Consider the following 23,001-nt stretch of genomic DNA (forward strand, 5'->3'; position numbering starts at 1 on the left):
CTCCTAAAGGAAAACATAGGCAGAATACTCTTTAACATAAATTGTAGTAACATTTTTTTTTGGATTAGTACCCTAAAGCAAAGGAAACAAAAGCAAAAATAAACAAATGGAACCTAATTAAACTTAAAAGCTTTTGCATAACAAAGGAAACCACTGACAAAACAAAAAGAAAACCTACTTGAATGGGAGATAATATTTGCAAATGATATGACCAATAAGGGGTTAACATCCAAAATATGTAAACAGCTTATACATCTCAATATCAAAAAACCAAACAACCCAATTAAAAAATGGGCAGAAGATATTTAGATGGCCAACAGGCACATGAAAAGATACTCATTGTCACCAATCATCTGAGAAATGCAAATCAAAACCACAGTGAGATAACATATCACACTTGTCAGAATGGCTATCATCAAAAAGACCACAAATAACAAACGTTGGAGAGGGTGTGGAGAAAAGAGAACTCTTGTAGACAGTTGGTGGGAATGTAAATTGGTGCAGCCACTGAGGAAAACAGTATGGAGGTTCCTTAAAAAACTAAAAATAGAACAACCATATGATCTAATAATTCCACCCCTGGGTATACATCAGAAGAAAATGAAAACACTAATTAAAAAGATACATGCACCCCAATGTTCATAGCAGTATTACTTACAACAGGCAAGATATGGAAGCAACCTAAGTGACCATCAGCAGACAAACGGAAAAAGAAGATGTGGTACATATATACAATGGAATACTACTCAGCCATAAGAAGAATGAAATAATGCCATTTGCAGCAACATGGGTGGACCTAGAGATGATCATACTAAATGAAGTAAATCAGACAGAAAAAGACAAATATCCTATGATATCGCTTATATGTGGAATCTAAAAAAATGATACAAATAATTTACAAAACAGAAACAGACTCACAGACATATAAAACAAACTTATGGTTACCAAAGGGGAAAGGGGGTGGGGGAGGGATAAATTAGGAGTTTGGGATCAACATATACACACTACTGTATATAAAATAGTCAACAAGGACCTACTGTATAGCACAGGGGATGCTATATGATATACTGAAATAACCTTTTGGGAAAAGAATCTAAAAAATAATAGATATATGTATATGTATAATTGAATCACTTTGCTGTACACCTGAAATTAACACAACATTGTAAATCAACTCTACTCCAATATAAAGTTTTTTAAAAAACCAATTTTCCCATAAAAAGATGAAATTTTGAAATTTGCAATAACATGGATGCATTTAGAGGGTATTATGCTTAGTGAAATAAGTCAGAGAGAGGAAAATACTGTGTGTTCTCACTTATATGTGGAATCTAAAAAGCTGAACTCATAGAAACAGAGTAGAATGGTAGTTGCCAGGGGCTTGAGATGTTGGTCAAAGGGTGCAAACGTCGAGTTGGAAGATGAATAAGTTCTGGGGATCTAATGTACAGCAAGGTGACTATAGTTAACAATACTGTATTATATACTCGAAAGGTGCTAAGAGACTACATCTTAACTGTTCTTACCACAAACACCACCACCACAAAACGGTAATTATGTGAGTTGATGGAGGTACTAATTAATCTTATTGTAGTAATCATTTCACAGTATGTACGTGTATTAAATCATCACATTGTACACTTTAAACTTACACAATGTTGTATGTCAATTACATCTCAATAAAGCTGGGAAAAAAATGCAATTTTTTAAAAAGAGGTGACTCACTAAGGGTGCTGACCTTGTAGCCTCGGCTGTGCCCATGAACAGTCAATAGTACTGAGCGCTCAAAAGGAAGGTCACCCTCACATGCTGTTTTGGGGGCCCCATCAAGTAGACAGTGAGGCAAACCGTGAGGAGAAATAAAATTAAAACCAATAAATCAGAGCAGGGATATGCAAAGCCCCTTTAAAAATCAAAAAATGAAAGGCTCCTGGATATGTAAAACAGGAGTCTTATTTGATTAATATATTAGCATAACTCAGTACAGAATGATTTCCCCTGTGGCTGAGGTGAGGAGTGGGGATTGTCAACCAGAAACTTTGGTTAGGAAAGGGAGAACTGAGGTGCCTTTGTCAGCTAAGCCTGGCTAAGAGTGCCCAGACTGGGGATGAAGATATCAGACTTTCCTGGGAGGTCTTTGATGGGAGCTAAACCCCAGGGCCCATCTGGGAATGGGAGAGTCCAGTGTGGCCAGGAAGTAGTGCCAAGGTAGGGCTCAAATATAATAGAGTGATTCAGAGTAAGAATCCTCTGCCTCTGTGAAACCCGGTGTCGCAGTTTGCATTTAAAAAGGATAAAGCACAGGAAAGAAAATCTGTAAAGGTCCTTGTGCTTTGAGTGAAGAATTAAGGATCTCTGGCTGGTGCTTCTTGTCTGCAAGGAACAGGAAAGGCATCAAGCTTGCCAGACTGACCCGCCTTTGGGATTTCACTATCCCAGGGCGTGGTAGTCATCCTTTTGTCCATTCATTCATTCATTCATTCAAACATTTTTGAGCCAGACCCTGTGCTAAATCTTGGGGATACAAAAATAAATGTTAACTACCAGTCCGACTAAGAACCTTAACCTAAGGGATCTGTGTAATCTATAATCCAGTTCAAACACGCGTCTGCTGGCTTCCCCAGGGGTTTAGGAAGGGCAGCTATAACACGGAGGAGCACGAGGTTAATCGAGCAGAGCAGAAGCCGTGTAAAATGCCAGTCCACCTGGGGACCTGGGTCCAAAACCTCACAACCTCTTGCTGCGCACATTAACTGGGACACGTTACAGCAAAAATACAGCCCCAGTTAGGCTACAAGCACTGCCACTGATAAGCACTTAGCCAAAATTATCATGAGCTAAGCAAGGTTAGTTAAGCAGATGTCAACTGAAAAAAAATGCACAACCTAAAAGTTGAGAATTATATTTTACTCTGTGGACTTACTGAGGACCTAAGTCCAGGAGTCAGACACCCAGATGGCTCTGAGGGACTGTTCCAAAGAGGTAAGGGAGGAGCCAGGGTATATAAGTGTTTTTGTTGAGAAACAAATAAACAAACAAAACATGTAGTCCAACATCAAAAGATTACTGCTAATCACAAAAACAGACATCTCAAGTTAATGATTTTAGTGTTTTTCTATGTATGGGAAGGTGCAAGAGTTTGGGCTCATTGAAATCATTCCTTTGCTATGCACCTTACCTATTTTAGGGCCAGTATCCTGTTTTTCTCCATCTTGAATCCCCTCAGGGCACACCATCAGGGGCGGCTACAGTGGCTGATGGCTTTATGGGCGCGACATCCTTTGTTTACTAAAATGGCAGGTGATATTCTTTGTCCACACAGATCTTTCTAGAATGCCTGCAGGGGCCTTTCAGATATGTTCACCGACTGCCCCATTGGCTGGCTTCCCTGACTGAGCAATCCCTGTTTGGTCCAGAAACAAACCAGCCCAAAGTCATCCCAGGATTCTTAGTCTAGATGGCGCTTTGCTAAGACAATGTCCTATATTTTCAAAATTTTGTTGTTGTTCAAGCCAGGTTGTTCATTCCTTGTTCAAGCACGGATGTCAAGACTAGTGAACCTAAGAGCCACCTTTCTGGGATCAGAATAGATGGAGAAAGTGTACTGTTTCCCTCCCAGTGCTTTGCATGAATTTGTATATTCCAACATACGACTTTCTATGCTGAGGTTCAAAAGCATTTATTCAAATAGGCAAAATTAAACAAAGCAAAGCACTTTAGCCCTACTCCAGATCAGGGCTCATTTCCCTACCTACAAAATACAGAGATTGGTCTTTTTTTTAAGGATTCTTTTTTTAAAATTTATTTATTTTATTTATTTTTGGCTGCATTGGGTCTTCGTTGCTGCGCACGGGTTTCTCTCTAGTTGTGGTGAGCGGGGGCTACTCTTCACTGCGCACGGGATTCTCATTGCAGTGGCTTCTCTTGTCGTGGAGCACAGGCTCTAGGCGCACGGACTCAGTAATTGTGGCTCGTGGGCTCTAGAGCACAGGCTCAGTAGTTGTGGCACATGGGCTCAGTAGTTGTGGCTCATGGGCTCTAGAGAGCAGGCTCAGTAGTTGTGGCGCATGCACTTAGTTGCTCTGCGGCATGTGGGATCTTCCTGGACCAGGGCTCGAACCCATGTCCCCTGCATTGGCAGGCGGATTCTTAACCACTGCACCACCAGGGAAGTCCCCAAGATTAGTTTTAATAATCTTCATTTGTTGGGTCCTTCCATGCTAAGAGCCACTGAATTATATTGACCTGAAACAGCTGATTGAGACCCATTGGAAGGTATAATAGTTACCTATTGCTGCATAACAAATGACTACACAATGTAGTGGCTTCAAACAACAAATATGTATCATTTCAGTTTCTTTAGGTCAGGAATTCGAGAGCAGCTTAACAATGAATAGTTCTGCTCAGGGGCTCCCATGAGGTAGGAGTCAGGATGTTGATGGGGCGGCAGCCATCTTAAGGCTTGACTGGGGTTGGAGGATCCACTTCTAAGATGGCTGAACTCATACAGCTGTTGTCAGGATATCTCGGTCCCGTGCCACAGGGACCTCTCCTCATGACATGGCAGCTGGCTTCCCCCAGAGCCAGTGATCCAAGAAACAGTGACCAAATGAAAGCCACATGACTTCATCTCAGAAGTAACACAGTTACTTCTGCCATATTCTTTCCATTAGCAGGAGTCACTAACTCTGGCTCATAATCAAGGGAAGGAAGGTCAAGCTCTCTTCACCTGTTGAGGGGTGGCAGATCAAAGGATTAGTGGACATAATTCAAACCACTACAGAAGGGAGTGGGAGGGAGTGCTACGTAAGGCTCTAGGATGAACCCGGAGCAAAACTGTAAATCGGAGTCTCATCTTGTTGCCAGTGTCACCCCAGTGGCCAGACAATCCTCATCCCCACTTCTTTGGCTCAGCTTCTCAGGTGTGTTCTCACCTCTCCTCATCAGTCCACCTCAGCCCATTACATATGTTACCTCTCCCTATGGATAACTGTGCCCCTGAGGAGATGGTCAGATAAGCCAATGTACTAAGCACCCCCTTCTGCTGCTCCCCCAGGTAATGCCAGCATTTTATTAGAGGAACCTGACTTTGCTGTGAAAGTAAAAGCTATCCTCTTGGAGAAAGAATGAATTTAGAGGCAGCTCCCTAGAGGACATTGTGGGATAACTGCCCAATGTGGTCACAAATATAGAGTGTCTTACAGGGAGCTTGCATGCAGCAAAGACTCAAGAATAAATGTCCAACATGCTACATTCCCCCAAGCCTGCTCCATTCCCTTCCAACCTCTGACGTAGGATAAACTCCAGGGCTGGTGGTGGTACCCTCCAGAGAAGTCCTTCCCATCAGCCTCTGCTTCCGATCCTGCATTAGGACCACAAACCCAAGAGAGATGCTTTAAGCCCTTACTGAGAGAGTTGTGCTCCCCAAGCTCCCTTGTTCCTTTCTCCCCTATTTCATCAGTTAAACTGAACTACCTCCCATCCCAGAGTGGACAGCAGACTCAAACCAGTTTCTTGGAGTCCTTCTGGGTTGGGCCTCTAGAGCCACCATTAGTAACTGTGTACTTTCTGGGACCAACCAGCCAGGCCTGGATCCACCAGGAACACAGGGAGCTGGACCTGCAGCTGGTCAATAGTTCTCAGATTTGCCTTCAGTGGTTGGTTCCAATCACCAGATGATGTTCTTCAGGTGTCCAAAGAGTGTAGAGCCGTTTAACATCTAGACTGAGTGCTAAGGGGCTAGATCTCTTCTAGTGCTTGCTTCTTCTACTCTCCCTTACCCTGCAAGATTCAGGCTCTCCTGACCTCAAACCAGACAATTGCAAGGGCTTCCCTACTGTGCCTCAGGTTCTACTTAGTGCATTTCAAACCACACACTGATTCTGGCTTGCTCATCTCAACAAATTTCAGTGGATCTTTAATTATTCTCCTAAACTGAGGATGCATTCTACCCCCCAGTTTTCTAGCCCTTCCCCACCACTTGACTTCCCATATGTGGTTATCATCCAACCCTTGTCTGACACTTGCTCACTTTTTCTATGTTTTTCTCTCATCTGTAATGTTTTCCTTTCTCATCTTACTTCCGTGTCTTTCTCCTTCAAATTTCTTCTCACTTTCGCTTCAAGCCATATCTCTCATGAACATATACAAACAATTCTGACCAAAATTTTAGCAAATCAAATCTAACAGTATATAAAGGATAGTGTATGGTGACCAAATAGGGTTTATCCCAGGAATGTAAACTTGGTTAAGCTTTTGAAAATCAACCAATGTAATTCATCCTATTCATTTTCTATTGTGTAAAAATTATTACAAACAGCTCAAAACAACACAAATTTATTATCTCCCAGTTTCTGTAAGTCAGAAGTCCAAGCATGGCACAACTACTAGATTCTCTGCTCAGCGTCTCCCCAGGCTGGTATCAAGGAATTGGCCATAGCTGTGCTTCTCACATGGGGCTTGGGGTTCTCTTCCAAGCTTGGAAGAGCCCTTTATTGTGCCTCTTTCCATGGCCTATTTTATTGTAGAAGTTCTTGTGCCTTTGTCTTATCCCCACCACATCTGCTGTGCTAAAGGCAGAAACTGTCTTCTTCATCTTGGTTTTCTGAAATTGAACCAAGAAGTCCCAAAGTGCTGGTACTTTCCACTTCAGCATTTTCTAACAGTGAATAAAGAGAGAGTCATTTCAGGTTATATATTTCTCCCATTTTGCCACCGAACTTGTCTGCTTTCCTCCCATTTGGCAGTACTTTTCCCAGTCTGGTAGTCAGCACTTCTGACAGCTGTTTGGCATGGCTTTCAATTAAAGGCAGCCATGTGTAAAAGGGACATTTGCCACACAACCCATTACTGCTCCAGAGATGGTGATAGTAGCGACAGTTACTATTACTTATTTACCATCTAATGGGCAAGGCACTTTTTTTTAAAGAATTTGTACCCCAACATGGGTCTATCATTTCTGGATAAAACTTTCATTTTAAGAAATTGCATCCAGCAAATTGAACTAGTCATAGACATATCTGAGGAACTGGGACAAATCCCCAGGCCCCTATGGCACACAGTTCAGAATGGGTCTATACATCTTCCCCCATCTCAGCTATACCTACTTTGAGTCCTTTTTGCATTTTATTTTCATTTCCAAGTGATAGGAGCAGAGGACTGTGGCTATAGGTGCCACCTGGGGCTCTGCTTCCCCTCTAGAGATCTCTATGGATGAAGTGAGTCAGTCAAGGATGTTCAGGTATATAATAGCTGTTAATAGCTCAGACTTTGGAGCCCAACTGTCTGGGATTGAATCTTAGGACACATTTCTTAATACATTGTACCTCAATTTCCTCATCTATAGAATGGGAACAATAATAGTACTTACAAGCTATTCCAAAGACCAAACAAGTTAGTTAATTTAGAACAGTGACTGGCACATAGTACTCGGTAGTAAAGGTTAGCTATTATTATTATAATAATGATAAATTATTATTATAATATTCAAATAATTGGAAACATTTTGAAAAATGCTGATGCTCAGAGCCCCATCCTAGATCAAGGCTTCTCATCTGTGATACCATGGGCATTCTTGATTGGATAATTCTTTCTTGTGGGAGCTGTCCTGTGCATTTTCAGATGTTTAGCAGGGACTTCCCTGGTGGCGCAGTGGTTAAGAAAATGCCTGCCAATGCAGGGGACATGGGTTCGATCCCTGGTCTGGGAAGATCCCACATGCCGCAGAGCAAATAAGCCCCTGTGCCACAGCTACTGAGCCTGTGCTCTAGAGCCTATGAGCCACAACTACTGAGCCCGCACTCCACAGCTACTGAAGCCCAAGTGCCTAGAGCCTGTGCTCCGCTACAAGAGAAGCCACCACAATGAGAAGCCCTTGCACCACAACAAAGAGTAGCCCCCGCTCACTGCAACTAGAGAAAGCCCGGGCACAGCAACGAAGACCCAATGCAGCCAAAAAATAAATAGATAAAATTAAAATAAAAAAATAAAAAATAAAATACTGATCCTATTAAAAAAAATAAAAAGATGTTTAGCAACATTCCTGCCCTTTAGCTATTTGATGCCAAAAGCAAATTTCCCCTCACTTTCAGTTGTGATAACCAAAACCAGACATTGCTAAAAATCCATTAGGGGGGAAAATTGACCTCAGCGGATATCTATGGACCCAGATCAATGAAATCATAGTCTGGAGATGGGGCTTGGCCATGGGTCTTCCTAAGGGCAGATCCAGATTTTGTGGGGCTTGAAGCTTATACAATTTAGGGGTTCCTCTTTCAGAAAAATAATGCAAATAACAGGTATGGAAGTGAATATTCATTTAGAATGAGTAAAGAAATCACAACAAAATACTGGTGACTTGGAGATTCATATCCCTTTCTTTTGGGATCAGTGTAGGTAATTTACCAGCAAAAATTCTTACTGATAACAACCTGGCTTTCTCTCCCCACCTAGAATACAGGTGCCCTGATGTTTAAGGGTCCTGAGAAAGCTTTATGGGAAATTTACCTGTGGGTCTTCCTTTGCTGCATGCAGCACACTGCTTTGGACAGAGGTCCAGCTGGGTAGAGCAGGCACAAGGCCCACAAGACCTAGTTACCTTCATCACAGTTCAGAAAACTTGGCACTGGGAGGTAAGTCAGAGGTGGGCAGGGAGTACAACAAGAGGAAATCAAGATTGTAACCCCACCTGGAAGTCTGGAGAACCATAACCCTTGCAATGAAACAAGTAGTTCCAACAATTGTGTTGAGTTTTAATTTTCAACCTCAGTATTGAGATCCTGGGCAAGGTAACTGGTCAAAATTCAGGACTAGGGGTGGTGGGACCAAGGCCATGAGGAGAGGTGTGCTTCACAGGTCAGCACAATCACCTTCCACCACTCCTTAAGAATGCTGAGTCCCAGATCTGCCCAGAAACCAAAGAAACTGGGCAATGGATAAGTCACATGGGCACCTAGCAGCCATAACTAGGGAGCCAGACTCCAGGTCTTAGAGGGTAGACTTCCTTCTTAGCCCCATGAAATGAGATTGTAGGGAGAGACTAAGCCTATAAATACTGAACTCTGTTATAGACTGAAAAAATTCATATGCTGAAATTCTAACCCCTAATGTGATATATTAGGAGGTGGGGCATTTGAGAGGAAATTAAGTCATAAAAGAGGAGCCCTCATGAATAGGATTAGTGCCCATATGAAAAAGACCCCAGAGAGGTCCCTTGCCCCTTCCATTATGTGAGGACACAGTGAGAAGATGGCAGTCTGCGAACCAGGAAGTAGGCTTTCACCAGACACTGACTCTGCCGGCACCTTGATCTTGGACTTCCCAGCCTCCAGAACTGTGAGAAATAAATTTCTGCTCTTTATAAGCTACCCAGTCTATGGCACTCTGTTAGAGTAGCCCAAATAAAGACAAACTCCCTGGCTCAGTTAGAAAGGACTCCAAAACTGGGTGAGAGGAGGAGCAGCTAGGACTGGGTATAGGAATAAGCCCTCAACCCTAGCTGTGATGTGCTGGGAACTACAGAGGAGAGAGAAAGGCCAGGGCTGACACAGGGTAAAGCCACTAAACAGAGGCTCTCTTGATCTTGTGGATGGAAAATGGGGCTAGGTGAACTTTCCAGCTCTTCATGACATCATCATGGTTGCCCATGGAAGCATCTTGGAATCTGCTAAGATAAAGGGATGAAATTAGGGGTTTTCTAAACTCATGAAATCAAGAGTTGAACCCTGAAGTTAGCCCACAATTTGAGTTGGCTAGATTCTCCTTTTATCAGAACTGGAGATGAAGACCATTTGACCTGAACTTTGCTCCTCAATGTTAGATGGGTAGACCAAAGATCACATAAGCTATTTCCATGAATTTCCACTTTTAGCACTCTTAATAGAGTGTCTGTATTATCAACATTATTACTGCTATCATTTCAGTAACTGAGTCCAGACAAGTACTATGCTTTCTTTCTAAGAAGGACAGATTCCTTTTATTCAGAATTCCCCCTGTGTAGAGTTTTGGGTGAGGTTTTTGAAGAGATTGATTACAGCCTGTGTGATGCATGAGGGTCAAAATAGAAGAGGGCGTTTCTCAGATGCACTCCCCTGATAACTGTTCTCATATCCTCATACTGTGTTCCAGTTATCCATGAGTATGGCTGCATGTGCTCTAATCTTTATGTTATAAACCACCAGGGAAGAAACAATATGTAAACTAAGGTGTGTTTAGCTGATACCCTAGTCAAACAATGAACCAACAGAATCCCCATCCTGGCTCCAAGTGTTCTTCTAACTATGAGTGTTTGAATCACTCAACTAGCCTAGAAAAGTAATTTTAACCAGTGATTTCCTCCCCTTCCCCATTCTTTTATCAAATATTTTATCAAAGTCTCTATTGGGACATGAGTCCATCTTCCTCTGTCTTCTATTGCTGACTCATTGGGAATCCTGCAAATGGATGTAAAGTGGTCCAAAGCAAGCAATGATAAGAGAAAAAGCAACAATTCTGGATAATTTTCAAACTACAACTTCAAACCATCCCTTAAGCAATGAGGACAAGTTGCCTAACATTAGAAGTATATCACTACAGAGGAGAGAGAAAGGCCAGGGCTGACACAGGGTAAAGCCACTAAACAGAGGCTCTCTTGATCTTGTGGATGGAAAATGGGGCTAGGTGAACTTTCCAGCTCTTCATGACATCATCATGGTTGCCCATGGAAGCATCTTGGAATCTGCTAAGATAAAGGGATGAAATTAGGGGTTTTCTAAACTCATGAAATCAAGAGTTGAACCCTGAAGTTAGCCCACAATTTGAGTTGGCTAGATTCTCCTTTTATCAGAACTGGAGATGAAGACCATTTGACCTGAACTTTGCTCCTCAATGTTAGATGGGTAGACCAAAGATCACATAAGCTATTTCCATGAATTTCCACTTTTAGCACTCTTAATAGAGTGTCTGTATTATCAACATTATTACTGCTATCATTTCAGTAACTGAGTCCAGACAAGTACTATGCTTTCTTTCTAAGAAGGACAGATTCCTTTTATTCAGAATTCCCCCTGTGTAGAGTTTTGGGTGAGGTTTTTGAAGAGATTGATTACAGCCTGTGTGATGCATGAGGGTCAAAATAGAAGAGGGCGTTTCTCAGATGCACTCCCCTGATAACTGTTCTCATATCCTCATACTGTGTTCCACTTATCCATGAGTATGGCTGCATGTGCTCTAATCTTTATGTTATAAACCACCAGGGAAGAAACAATATGTAAACTAAGGTGTGTTTAGCTGATACCCTAGTCAAACAATGAACCAACAGAATCCCCATCCTGGCTCCAAGTGTTCTTCTAACTATGGGTGTTTGAATCACTCAACTAGCCTAGAAAAGTAATTTTAACCAGTGATTTCCTCCCCTTCCCCATTCTTTTATCAAATATTTTATCAAAGTCTCTATTGGGACATGAGTCCATCTTCCTCTGTCTTCTATTGCTGACTCATTGGGAATCCTGCAAATGGATGTAAAGTGGTCCAAAGCAAGCAATGATAAGAGAAAAAGCAACAATTCTGGATAATTTTCAAACTACAACTTCAAACCATCCCTTAAGCAATGAGGACAAGTTGCCTAACATTAGAAGTATATCTTTTTTTTTTTTTTCCAAAATAATCAAAGTCTTTCCTGTCATATTCCCTAATTCTAGGAACTCATTCCCTATGGGAAGTTGCTGTCTTATTCTTCTGGGTTTTCAGGTTTGTTATTTGCCAAGAACAACATTCAGCTCTTTCTTAGAAAGAATTATATCAATTCGCTAACGCTACCTCTTTCCATGCTTTCCCTTTTAACCTCTCTGATACATGTTAGAAGGCTGAGATATCACCCAACTCCCCAACAAACAAGTTGCTGTATCCACAGCACACTAAAAGGAAGGTGACGCAGGAGTTGGAGCATCAGCTGTGTCGCTCATAAGATCTCTCTTTTTTTTTTTTTTTTTTTTTTGCGGTACGCGGGCCTCTCACTGTTGCGGCCTCTCCCGTCGCGGAGCACAGGCTCCGGACGCGGAGGCTCAGCGGCCATGGCTCACGGGCCCAGCCGCTCCACGGCATGTGGGATCTTCCCGGACCGGGGCATGAACCCGTGTCCCCTGCATCGGAAAGCGGACTCTCAACCACTGCACCACCAGGGAAGCCCGCTCATAAGATCTTTGTAGTTGCTGTTTTGTCGTGTTGGGATCTGATTCCAAGTCTGTCAGAGCCAGGCCTGTCTGGCTTCAACACCGGTACCCTATCCACTCTCTCCCATTGCTCGTTCTCACAGGAGAAGGATGAGGAGGAGGAGAAATTGGAGGAGGAGGAGCAGGAGGGGCGACAGAGATGCTAAATGTGGTTTGCTTTTGAGGGAATTCAATATCAGATTTTCATACTTTTGAATGTAACTCTCCTCAAGATATTATTAATAATTAATAAGGTAATATCCTATAAATATCTATAATAGCTACCTCAGAGAATTGTTGTAAGACTACTATTAATATTTAATAAGGTAATGATACCTTATTAATATCTAGGTATTATTTAAATCTACTTCACAGGGTTGTAGTGAGGAATAAAGGTAAGTATATAAAGTGCCTGACACATAAATGATATTTATTAAATAGTAATTATTACTGATAACATGAATTTGGTAGAAACACATGTTCCAACTCTGGAGTCAGACAGACCTGAGTTTGTGTGACCTTGAACAACTTATTTAAGGTCACAAAACCTCAGTTTCCTTATCTGTAAATTGTAGGAAATAGTTCCTACTTCATAGTGTTCCTGTGAAGATTAAATGTGATAATGCTATGATATTTAGCATTGTGCTTGTCATGTAGTAAATGCTAAATAAACATTAGTTATTATGTTAATATTGTTATGAGGAGCTTATCACTCTGTTTTTGTTTGTTTTGTTCCTGATATCAACACAGATGCTATGATTTCCTTGTCAATGACTCCACATGCCTTTTTCCCCTCTTTTGGAATATCAATGCTTTTGAAATTCTGAACTCAACTTGGAAGAATTCCACTGGATTCTTTCCTTCTGATTCTCACTGAGTCTACTTTGATTATTTCTTTTAAATTTTATTTATTATTTTATTTATTTATTTATTTATTTAATTTATTTTTGGCTGCGTCGGGTCTTAGTTGCGGCAGCCGGGATCTTCGTTGAGGCATGCGGGATCTTTCGTTGCAGCGTGTGGGCTTCTCTCTAGTTGTGGTGCGGGTTTTCTCTCTCCAGTTGCGGCGCGCGGGCCCAGAGTGCGTGGGCTCTGTAGTTTGCGGCTCGAGGGCTCTGTCATTGAGGTGCGTGAGCTCGGTAGTTGTGGCGCCCGGGCTTAGTTGCCCCGTGGCATATGGGATCTTAGTTCCCTGATCTCAGTTCCCTTAGTTCCCGCGTCCCCTGCGTTGTAAGGTGGATTCTTTACCACTGGACCACCTGGGAAGTCCCTGATTACTTTTTTTCTCTTAAATCTATGTGTCCTCTCTCTTGGCCATCACTATTTTAATTTAGGAACTCTTGGTGTACAACCCATTATTCAAACCCAGCACACCTTGTAACTTGGAAAACTGTTGAAAAACAGTCATGCCCTTGATTATAACCATATTAGACTCATGTCTGCAGCAATTGTTTTCTCCAGTCTTCCATTTTAAACCCTTCATTACCATGAGTGAGAACCCACCATTATTTTCCCAGCAGTACCTTTTCCCAGGTATTTGGATGGGTTTCTTTCACCTGTGGCTGTCATCCTACTTTGTCTCTATTTGTTGCCCAATCATTCTTAAAATCTGTTTTGTTGTTTTTTTTTTTTCCTGCCTCTCTTCCTTTCCTTTGCAGCTTCCACTTCTTTTTTCTTTTTTTTTAATTGAAGTATAGTTGATTTACAATGTTGCAGGTGTACAGCTAAGTGATTCATATATATATATATATTCTTTTTCAGATTCTTTTCTATTATAGATATTACAAGGTATTGAACATAGTTCCCTGTGCTATACAGTAGGTCTTTATTGTTTATCTATTTTATATATAGTAGTTTGTATCTGTTAATCCCAAATCCCTAATTTATCCCACCCCCCCCCTTTCCCCTTTGGTAACCATAAGTTTGTTTTCTGTTTCTATGAGTCTCTTTCTGTTTTATAAATAAGCTCCTCTGTGTTATTTTTTTAGATTCCACATATAAGTGATATCATATGATATTTGTCTTTTTCTGTCTGACTTACTTCACTTAGTATGATCCACTTCTTTTTGAGGCTATAATAATGTGATTTAAATGATTGTACCATTTACGAAACTCCAGCTTCCAAATTAAAGAATATGCTGAGTGACTTGGCTAGCAGAAAGACATAAGTATACTATAATATATATATATAATGATTATGTTCTAAGCTATAAATTGAGTTTTTATACATAAAATTTTACTTTAAATATCCTAAGGGAATTTATTTCCCATGGTAAATTCCTCTTTAAAGAAGATAACTACCCACTAATTTATGTTTGTATATAAAAATATGAGAATGTTGATATTGTGTCAGATCTAGAATTCATTTGGGATTCTGTCTCCAGGAAGAGTTTGTGAAGATCATAGCTATCAGACCTACTTAAAAGTTGAAAGACACCCTACAACTTACAGTTTTTTGGGTCCCTTAGCCATAATTTTTTAAAGTAATCTTACATGAAAAATAAATAGGCTTCTGGATAACCTAATGAATTAGTCATATTTATTTGTCTCTGTGTTCTTCCAAAATCTCAAAAGGTTAAAGTTGGGGGGGTGGGATTTAAAAAAAGAGACAGATCTACAAGGACAAAGAGAACAAGTGAAAAGACCACAGCAAATGAGAGATGTCAACAACATTTTGAAAGATGGAAAGGGGATAGGTGATGATAAATGACTTAGTAAAGAGGAGATAGCAGAAACACTAGTGCTTTCTGGGAGATAACAAGAGCCAAACCAACACCCATGCAGTACTCCAGAAGGAAATTGGAGGTACTGGATTGGGGTGGCCCTGAAAACCAAAGGATTGAATGAAGGTTTGTATAAAGAAGGGTTCCAAGATTGCGGGCTGTCCCTGCCTAGGTACAAGTGTACACCTCCCCCATCCCAGTGGAATACTATATGGAGGTTTACTCTCTGGTGAGGCTGACTCAGAGAGGTTTTATGCTCTGGGATCCTTGATGTGGCTGAGGTCAGAGGGTGAAACATCTTACTAAAAACAGAGAAATTACATGAGAAATGAAGAATGCCTTTGATGGGTTCATTAGTAAACTAGAGATGGCTGACATGGCTGTACCCTGTGAAGTTATCCTTCAAAAGTGAAGAAATAAAGACTTTCTCAGACAAAGAAAAATCGAGCTAATTTGTTGCCAGTAAACCTGCCTTGCCAGAAATGTTTTAAAAAATTATTCAGAGAGAATGAAAATTATATAGATCAGAATTGGATCTAGATAAAGAAATGAAGAGTTTTCGAGAAAGAATATAGAAAAATAAAAACCAAAGCTAATTCTTTGAAAAGATTAATAAACTTGATAAGCCTCTAGCCAGGCTAAGAAAAAGAAAGAAAGAACATACAAATTACTAATATCAAAAATGAAAGAGGAAACATCACTACAGATCCCATGGATTTTAACAGTATATTAAAGGAACATTATGAACAACTCTATGTCCACAAATTTGATAACCTAGATGAAATGGACCAATTCCTTTAAAGACAATCTGCCAAAACTCACACAAGAAGAAGTAGACCATCTGAATAGGCCTACAACTATTAAAGAAGTTGAATGAATCATTAATAACCTTTTAAAACAGGAAGCACCATGCCCAGGTGAGTTCACTGGGGAATTTTATCCAACATTTAAAGAACAAATTATACCAATTCCTTGCAATTTATTCCAAAAGATAGAAGCCAATAAAATATTTCTAGACTCATTCTATGAGGCCAGCATTCCTCTACTATCAAAACCAGTCAAAGATAGTACAAGAAAAGGAAACTATAGACCAACAATGGACCATGAACATAGATGCAAAAATAGTCAACAAATTGAATCCAACAATGTACAAAAAGAATTATGTACCATGACCAAGTGGGATTTATCTTTGGTAGGCAAGGATGCATCAACATTTGAAAATCAATTAATGTAACACATCACATCAACCGTCCAGAAGAGAAAAATCATATGAACATGTGAATAGATGCAAGAAAAATATTTCACAAAATTCAGCACCAATTCATGATTAAAAACTCAGTGTGAGAGACTGGACATGTGTAAGGCAAGGATTATATGGGAACTCTCTGTACTTTCTGTTCAATTTTGCTGGAAATCTAAACCTGCTCTGAAAAATAAAGTTTGTTAATAAATAAGTAAAAAAGATGATGAGTACATGTGAGAAAATATACAATATTAGTCTTTAACATACCATTCACTTTGACATTTGTCTCTTTTTCCTAATACATAGTTATTGTTGAAATAGTGTCTAATTGGAGACCCCTTTGAGATCGTAAGACTCAAGCCAAAGGGTCTTCCTAACACCAAATACCAACTCCAGGCATCCTTTGTCCTCTGGCTTTGGGAGCTTTATTCATAATGCTAATCTCAAAAGTTAAAGGCATTTTCTAATCAATTTAGCTTCCCTAATAACCCATTATGAACCTGAATATTTTTCATTAGAATACATAAATAAATTGTAAAAAATTATACCATTTGGCATATTCATACTATACAGTCTTAAAATAAATCTATTAGAAATGTGTATTTAAACATCGTATGTCAGACAAATGTTTGTTAGAAATGCTAGATCTTGGGCTTCCCTGGTGGCGCAGTGGTTGAGAGTCCGCCTGCCGGTGCAGGGGACACGGGTTCATGCCCCGGTCCGGGAAGATCCCACATGCCGCGGAGCGGCTGGGCCCGTGAGCCATGGCCACTGAGCCTGCGCGTCCAGAGCCTGTGCTCCGCAACGGCAGAGGCCGCAACAGTGAGAGGCCCGCGTACCGCAAAAAAAAAAAAAAAAAAGAAATGTTAGATCTTGAAAACATATTTAGTGACAATACCAAGCTGTACAATATTACATATAGCATGCTATTTTTGCATTAATTTGTATTTATTTGTATTTTTAGTCACATTATTTTATGCAAAGTATAAAAGCACAATAATAGTACCAAATGGAAAGGAAGAAGGGTGGGTAGGATGGGAGAGAACACAGGAACTTCAACTTTATTGTCAAAGTTTTCAAAGGAATCTATTTTGAAACTTCTGGTTTTCCCCTGAAGGGCCCTGAGAGGTAAAAGTTCCCTAAGTTCCCTACCCATTTGTAAGGTAATGCTTTCATTTGACCTTAAGTTGCACTTTCAATTTTGAGAGGCTTTCTGAAATGTGTAAATTTAATTTTGTTCGCTCTGTCTTTACCATTGCAATTTTATAGGTAGTACCCATCAAGAGTATATTTAGAGTTAATCAGATGTAGGACTAAGTCTCAGTTCTCACTTGTTAGTGGTTTGGTGTCAAGTTATTTAATTCAGCTTCCTTGTCTGTAAAATGTTGGTAACAAAAACATTCCTCTCTGGTTGTTGTGAGGTAATATATGTAATAGTGGCTGACATAGAGCTGATGTTCAATAAATGCTAGCTTCTTTAAGACTTAACTCACATTCTTTCTTAGTCTTTGAACTATTTGTAGAATGAATGCATGAATGAAGGAATGCCAGGAGAATTATGTAGTCAATGATGAAGTAGGTACAATGAGACAGCAGGTTAGAGATTTTACATGGAAATATAAATAATAAGGTAAAACATTAGTTATAGTTCATTGATAAGTGTGTTTTAGAGATAAAGGAAGAATAAGTGAGTACTTTCAAGCACACCATTGAAAACGAGGCTGATATATCATTGTAAAATGTGTGACGCAAGAAATTAATTAAATTGTCTCTACTTGTCTCAGACTACCATCAGTAGCAAGGATAGGTCTAGTTATGTCATATGATAAATCACATAGTTTATCAGTATAAACAACAAAATAAAAGTCATGATCCAGAGTTACTAAGAATAAAAAGGAGTGGAGTGGGGAGCTGTATAAGTGAAGCATGAAGGTGTGTTGTAGGTTTGAATGTAATAGCAGCTGTGGTTGTTATGTGATCTTCTGAAGTACCAAGGTAACAGACAGATAAGCCCCTTAACTCACAATCAGAAATATCAGAAGAGTAGAGGTTTTGTTTCCTTTTTTGACCACTCTAGGTTTTAGAACAGAAATTGGCCAGACAAATACTTCTCAAAGTAATCAAGTATTTTCAAAGTGTAGTCTATGTCATTAATAAGAAACAAATGGATATCATGTGTCTCCAGAGGGGATATTCTGAAAAGGACATATCAGTTATGAAGGATTCTTGCCAAAACTGCATAACTCAATTCTAATCACTAGAAAACATCAGCCAAGTCCACAGTAAGAAACGTTCAATAAAATAATTGTTTTGTATTCTACAAAAAATGTCAGTATGACAAAAACAAAGATAGGCTGGGGCACTGTTCCAGACTGAAGGAGACAAAGGGAGGTCACACTAAATGCAATATGTAATACTTGGATTGGATCCTGTTTGGGGAAAAATAGTTGTTATAAAAGGCATTATTGAGGCAATTGATAAAATTGGAATATGGATTCTATATTAGGTAAAAATAGCTTCTCAAGGTTAAACTCCCTGAATTTGATAACTGAAGAGTGTTCATGTAGAGAGAATATCTTTATTCTTAGGAAATACAGACTGAAGATTTAAGGAGTAAAGGGGCATGATATGCAAATTACTCTCCTTTTTAAAATTTTTATTGAAATGTAGTTGATTTACAATGTTGTCTTAGTTTCAGGTGTGCAGCAAAGTGTTTCAGTTATACATATATTTATTATTTTTACATTTTCTTCTATTATAGTTTATTACAAGATATAGAGTATAGTTCCCTGTACTATGCAGCAGGTCCTTATTGGTTATCTACTTTATACATAGCAGTGTGTATATTTTAATCCCAAACTCCTAATTAATCCCTCCCCCACCTTTCCCCTTTGATAACCGTAAGTTTGTTTTCTATGTCTATGAGTCTGTTTTGTAAATACGTTCAGTTGTATCGTTTTTTTAGATTCCCTATATAAGCAATATCATATGATATTTATCTTTGTCTGACTTACTTCACTTAGTATGATAATCTCTAGGTCCATCCATCTTGCTGCAAATGGCATTATTTCATTCTTTTTTATGGCTGAGTAATATTCCCACATCTTCTTTATCTATTCCTCTGTCAGTGGACACTTAGTGCAACCTACTGTTAAAAGATTTAGAAAAAAATTTTATATAGAGAGACATAGAGAAAAAGAGAGATTGGTAAAACAAATGTAGAAAACTATCAAAAATTGATGAATCTTGGTAAAGTATATATGAGAGTTCTCTGTGCTCTTTTTGCAATTTTTCTGTAAATTTGAAATAATATTAAAATAAAATTTCATTTAAAAAAGTGCCCATGGATCACTTGACTCAGAATCCTGGAGTATATTGCTTGCTACTGATGCAACTTCATGAGCCCTGCCACTGAATCAGAAATTCTTGGGTAGAGCCTGAAAGTTTTCACTTTAAAAAATCATTCCTGGCGATTATTATGCATACTAAAGATTGAAAAACACTTCAAACAATTGTCTTAATTTATCAACTAAATGCCTTGAAGAAGAATACTACTACTATTACTCCTAACAGCTAAAATGTATATTATGCTTATCATATGGTAAGGACTATACATATTTGTTCAGTTCTGTGAATTACTGTATACTCTTTTTACAGATGAGGAAATGGGGGCATAGAAGGGTTAAGTAGATTGTCAGGGTCACATGCTATTAAGGGATAGAACCAGGATTTGAACCAAAAGCAAACTGACTATAGGGCCACACTCTTGCCACTATACTACTGAGCCTAACAACGGACATGTTGTTTGTCTCATAAAGTCAGTTCTTAATTACACATTAAGGAAGGAAGCAGTGGTGCAGCTAAAGCAATGAGCATTATGTTAAGGAATGGAATTCCCCCTGCTAATCCCCCCCATCCTGGTGACAAAGCCATGGCTCTGTGACTAAGGTAAAGCCATAGCCTGTTCTTCCTGATCACTACTGTGATTTTCCCATCTATCTCACAGATCCTCTTCAGCCAGCAGGTACCAGGCTGGGTGAGATCTGGATATACCTTCACCAAAGATAGATCCACCCTTAGAGTGAGAGCATTTCTCAGTGAGGTGGAATGTCATCATAGTTTTAAACTAGGAAAGGAATTACCCCTAACAAAACCAAAGAAAAGAAGTAGGTATTTCCCAAGGGTACAGCTCAGCTGGTTCTGCTTCCTCTGGTCTAGGGCACTGCCACCCCTCTGAGGCCCAGTCCTCTGCAGGGGAAACAGCCAGCTCACAGAAGGAAGCCTGAAGAAGTAGCTCACTGGGCTCTCAACAGTAACCATGTAGAAGTCAGTTAGGCAGACACAGTCTCACTGCTAATAGGCACAGAGTTCGACTGGAAATCAGTCTTCCAACTCCAGAGACTGAGATCTTTCCATTAAACCTTGCTGCCTTCTGAATGAAAGAGAGGAATACTGACACTATTTTGGAATCATGATTTCATATATTTATTTATTTTTAAAAATATTTATTTATTTAATTTATTTGTTTTCCTTATTTTTGTGTGTGTGTGTCGGGCCTTAGCTGTGGCACACGGGATCTTTGTTGAGGCATGCGGGATCTTTTCGTTAAGGCGCATGGTCTGCTCGGGTTTCTCTCTAGCTGTGGCATGTAGGTTTTTTTCTCTCTCTAGTTGTGGCACGCGGGCTCCAGAGTGCTGGGCTCTGTAGTTTGCGGCATGTGGACTCTCTCGTTGAGGCGCGCGAGCCCGGGAGTTGTGGCGCACAGGCTTAGTTGCCCTGCGGCATGTGGGATCTTAGTTGCCCAACCCAGATCGAACCCGCGTCTCCTGCATTGGAAGGCAGATTGTTTACCACTGGACCACCAGTAAAATCCCCATCTCATATATTTAGGTAGGTTGATAAGGGCAACCCTTGGGGTAAAGAGCAAAACTGGATTTTTCAGCTGCATCTAGTTGAAATGTAATGTGTAAAGAATTAGTAGTGAATTTTCTTGTTGAGAAACTCATCCTTTCTAGCTAGAAAAAGTAAAAGCTTTCAGCAAAAAAAAATCACTATTTTGAAGGGATTGAAGATCCATCCCCCCAGCTCAGCCCCGCCACAGTGCAATTGTTGCAGTCTTTAAGAACATTCAGGGGATAGATGACCTGACTTTATAGATAGAAAATCCTAAGAAATCCACTTTAAAAAAACTATTAATGAGTAAGGTTGTAGGATGCAAGATTAATACTAAACTAAAATCATTTTCTATATACTTGTGATGAAAAATTTGAAAATGAAATTAGGAAATCAATTCTATTTATAACATTATCAAGAAGAATAAAATAATTAGGAATAAATTTTGTATGAGAACTGTAAAACCTATACTCTGGAAACTACAAAATGTTGTTGAAAGAAATGAAAGGAGACCTAAACAAATGAAAAGGCAATATTGTTTAGATGGCAATACTTCCCAGGACACTACAGATACAACACAATCCTTATCAAAACCCCAGCTGGCTTCTTTGCAGAAATCATCACGCTGATTCTAAAATTCATAAGGAACTTTAAGGGACACAGAGTAGCCAAAACAATCTTAAAAAAAAAAAGAGCAAAGATGATGTATTCACACTTCCCAATTCCAAAACTTACTACAAAGCTACAATAATTAATACAGCACAGTCCTGGCATAAGTAGAGACATATAGATCAATGGACAGAACTGAGAGTCCAGAATTATACCCTCATATTTAAGGTAAATTGATTTGACAGGGGTGCCAAGACCATCCAATGGAGGAAGAATAGTCTGGGATGACTGGATAGCTACATGCAAAAGAATTAAGTTGGACCTCTACCTCACACAATATACAAAGATTAACAAACAATTTAGGAACTAAAACTTAAACTGTTAGAAGAAAACAAAGGTGTAAATCTTTGTCTTGGATTAAGCAATGGTTTCTTAGATATGATACCAAAATCACAAGCAACAGAAGAAAAATTAGATAAAGTGGACATCATCAGATTTAAAAATTTTTGTGCTCCATCATCAAGAAAGTAAAAAGAAAATCCACAAAGTGAAAGAAAATATTTACAAATCACCTATCTGATAAGGGACTTTTATTTATTTATTTTTAAAATTTTTATTGGAATATAGTTGATTTACAATGTTGTGATAGTTTCCGCTGTATAGCAAAGTGCATCAGTTATACATATACATATACATATATCCTCTCTTTTTTAGATTCTTTTACCATATAGGTCATTACAGAGTATTGAGTAGAGTTCCCTGTGCTATACAGTAGGTCCTTATTAGTTATCTATTTTATATACAGTAGTGTGTATATGTCAGTCCCAATCTCCCAATTTATCCCTCTCCCGCTTCCCACTTTGACAACCATAACTTTGTTTTCTACATCTGTGACTCTATTTCTGTTTTGTAAATAAGTTTATTTGTACCATTTTTTTTAGATTCCACATATAAGCAATATCATATGATATTTGTCTTTCTCTGTCTGACTTACTTCACTCAGTATGACAATCTCTAGGTCCATCCATGTTGCTGCAGATGACGTTATTTCATTCTTTTTTATGGCTGAGTAATATTCCATCGAATATATGTAGCATGTCTTCTTTACCCATTGCTCTGTCGATGGATATTTAGGTTGCTTCCATGTCCTGGCTATTGTAAATAGTGTTGCAATGAGCACTGGGGTGCATGTGTCTTTTGGATTATGGTTTTCTCTGGATATATGCCCAAGAGTGGGATTGCTGGATCATATGGTAGCTCTATTTTTAGTTTTTTAAGGAACCTCCATACTGTTCTCCATAGTGGCTGTAGCAATTTACATTTCCACCAACTGTGTAGGAGGGTTTCC

The sequence above is a fragment of the Physeter macrocephalus genome, chromosome 4 (assembly GCF_002837175.3).
Source record: "Physeter macrocephalus isolate SW-GA chromosome 4, ASM283717v5, whole genome shotgun sequence".
Lineage (NCBI taxonomy): Eukaryota > Metazoa > Chordata > Mammalia > Artiodactyla > Physeteridae > Physeter > Physeter macrocephalus.